Source organism: Silene latifolia, chromosome 5 (assembly GCF_048544455.1).
Source record: "Silene latifolia isolate original U9 population chromosome 5, ASM4854445v1, whole genome shotgun sequence".
NCBI lineage: Eukaryota > Viridiplantae > Streptophyta > Magnoliopsida > Caryophyllales > Caryophyllaceae > Silene > Silene latifolia.
This window is the reverse complement of record NC_133530.1, coordinates 75,286,739-75,290,061: the sequence shown is the minus strand read 5'-3', so window position 1 is coordinate 75,290,061 and position 3,323 is coordinate 75,286,739.

The following is a 3,323-nucleotide window of genomic DNA, read 5'->3' as shown; positions in this document are numbered from 1 at the left end:
TACATTATTTTTTCGTTTGGTTAAATGAAGCGCGTTTTTAACCGATTATAATAGAGGAGAAGGAAAATTTGAGCCTGAGATTTATTGTCCATGATACTCCTATCTTAACTAGTAGACTAAAATATCTTCTATATCATTTTACATTAGAATAAGGTGTAGCACCATCAAAATTTAAGTCTGTTTTTTTAATAAAAAAATGTGAGAGTAACATTTGTCTCCACCGCAAAATCCAAATCCAAAGCATATTTCTTGTGACGGACACTATCCGTTATAAGTTTGTGACGGATAGTATCCCTCTTACAATAAGACAAGTGGGAGGATAAATGGGGGGAAATAAAGCACCCTATGAATAGTGCCACTTGTATATTATGAGAGGGGCACTATCCGTCACAAGCTTGTGACGGAAAGTGACCGTCTCGACTCATAATTTGTGAAATCTAAAATAGCTCATGTTTTTATTTTGGTAGGCCCAAAGTGGCTCATGTTATGGCTACCAAATCCGCCGTAAAAGCAGGTGTGAGCTATTGTGAAGCATTCACTATACTACGGAGTAGAGTACTATAGAGCAGATGAATGTGTGTGGGCACTGGGCAGCCATAATAATAATCATCATAAAGTTCGTCTGATTATTTCATCTCGACATTTTTCAGCTCCAACACATCCATGTTCTCTTTCGTTTTGGATGCTTTCGATCACTCTCATCACAACCGCCCAGGCCCCTCCCAGGATTTCGACATTACATCGTCAGCTACCGTGAGAGGGACTCGACTCAATAATTTCAGATCATCATAAATTTTTATTTAAGACGGTTTTATATTTATAACATATTCACCACTTACATAAATCAATGGAAAAACTTAAATATATTTCACGACAATGACTCACAGTGATGGAGTTAGGATTTGAGCTTATCAATAACAGTAACGGGGTAAATGGGTAATGATCTTTTTTCTCAAATTTCGGCCCAAGCGGCACGACTCACAACCCATGGTGTGCCAATCTCGTGTCGTGTGAAAATGAGACGCCATAAATAGTTTTTTTTTTTTTTTTTTTTTTTTTTTTCTGAGTTGGTAAAGTTGACATCATAAATTAACAACTGAGTTAAAAGGGCATGCATGCACGTTAGCACGTAGACATGTCGGCTATCTACAATCTACACGACTTTGCATCCCAATTTGTTACAACGACGTTACTAACTAAGATCTTTTATTTTGGTATGAAAATTGCATTGTCAGCATAGGCGAATTATTAATCAATAACACAATTAGAAAATAGATACAAAACTAATTAAATAATTTTAATTGATAATTATTAGAGAATATTATTTCAAATTTTATATTGTCTAAGACAGCGACCCGCCTTCGTATATACATAGATCTATCACCGCGTAACCGCGTATCTACATAAATTATTGAGGATGTCGTATTTCAGTATTTGTATAGTATAAATAATTATTGGCTCACATAAACTATTTTCCAGCTGCAGGCATGGGTGATGGGTTTGAGTTACTCCCTACAAAGTCAACATCCCATTGCTTACTTGCTTATGTTTTCATACCCACTTAATTGATACCACCCATGTTAGTTAACTAGAGGATAGTGTTAGGTAAATAAATAACTTAAACGGAGGGAGTTAGGCTTATTTTTTTCAGCTTAAAAAAGCTAAATTGATTTTACTAGAGTTGGACTGAATTGAAATAAAGTAATACTCTCTCGGAATTAAAGTGTTTGCCCCATTTCCCTATTATATGAGTCTTGTATTTAATGAAATGGGGTAAACACTTTAATTTGGAGGGAATAGTTAATTTGAGAACAGATGAATTGAACTGAACTGAATAAAACTGAACTAAATTGAATGAGTTAAAATTAAGTCCAAAAGAACAATACCGAATATTTTTGTTTTTATGATTTTTTTCCTACTTTTTAGGATACATATAGAGTATAATATATTGTTTCTCGAGATAAAAAAAGACAAAATATGAGTATCAATATCTCGAATATGAATATTTTAGTTTTTAAAAATTATAGCTAATTGGTGACGAGAAAAAAAATGAAAAGATAAGTTGGTCGATTATCTAGATCAACAAGTCTCTCTTGTGACGGACATATTCGTCACAAGCTTGCGACGGGTCAAATAATAACCATGTGGATACAACAACAACAACATCATAGCCTTAATCCCAAAATCATTTGGGGTGGTGTGAATGATGAATCATCCTTTAGAAACAGTCCATGAGTGAGCGTGTAACGTACACCTCAAAAATGCGAAAAACAGAAAAGAAAAAGTGAAAAACAAAATGGGATTGAAACATAACAAGAAAGCCAAGTAAACTTTTAGGTTTTAAAATCGAAGTCCGGATTTCTTTTATAAAAAATTAGAAAACCGAAATAAAACTTAAGGGTCCGGAATACCTTAAAAGTGAACAAGTATTAATATATAAGAAAGTTGTTAGTAAAAAGGTATAATAAATCCGAAAAGAAACAAATAAATTTTAAAAATTAAATAAAAAACATTAAATATACCATCAAATAACGTCAAATAATAAAAATCCACATGTAAAGATAAGACAAAATTAATTGCTACTTCCTAGACATTTTACTTTTGTCTTATCTACCCCACACGGGTAACACGGATATACCGCGACAAGTAAGAATTTGTGCATCTGATTTAGTAATGTTTTGTGAGTGGAAATGGAGAGAAAAGTAATGGAGAACGAGGCTAGAATAATCACTATGCCATCTCACACCTGTACGCTCCCTTCTTCTTAAAACAACTTTTAACTGTCTAGATTCACCTTGTACAGTTTTAAGCATTTCACTTTCACAATGACGTATTAATTACATACCAAGTACGTCTTATATAAGACGTTTTTACAATAACACAATTGTAAAACGAATCCAACAAAGTTTTACTAATGGATAAATTTGTATAAAACCGTCTTAGAGCAAGTCCAATGTTTTAGATAAGGAACTTGTTTGCTAGGTAGCACCAAAACAGACACGAACACGCAACATCCCATGAAATTTAGGACACGGGACACGTTATTTAGATTTACTAAAATATACTGTATATTTTATGGGTTTTGATATATACAACCCATTGGGTTGTATTTAAGGATTTAATATCCTCCATATTTGGTATTAAGTTAGGAATATACACAACGCAATGCAATTAATGCATATATTAAGAATTTATTTCCATATTTAGTTCCTTATATACATTCCAATGGGTTGTATATATCAAAACCCATATTTTATAGTTATAAACGTTCGATTTTATTTTTGTAAAAGTAGTATTTGATACTAAATAAGGTAAAACTTGGC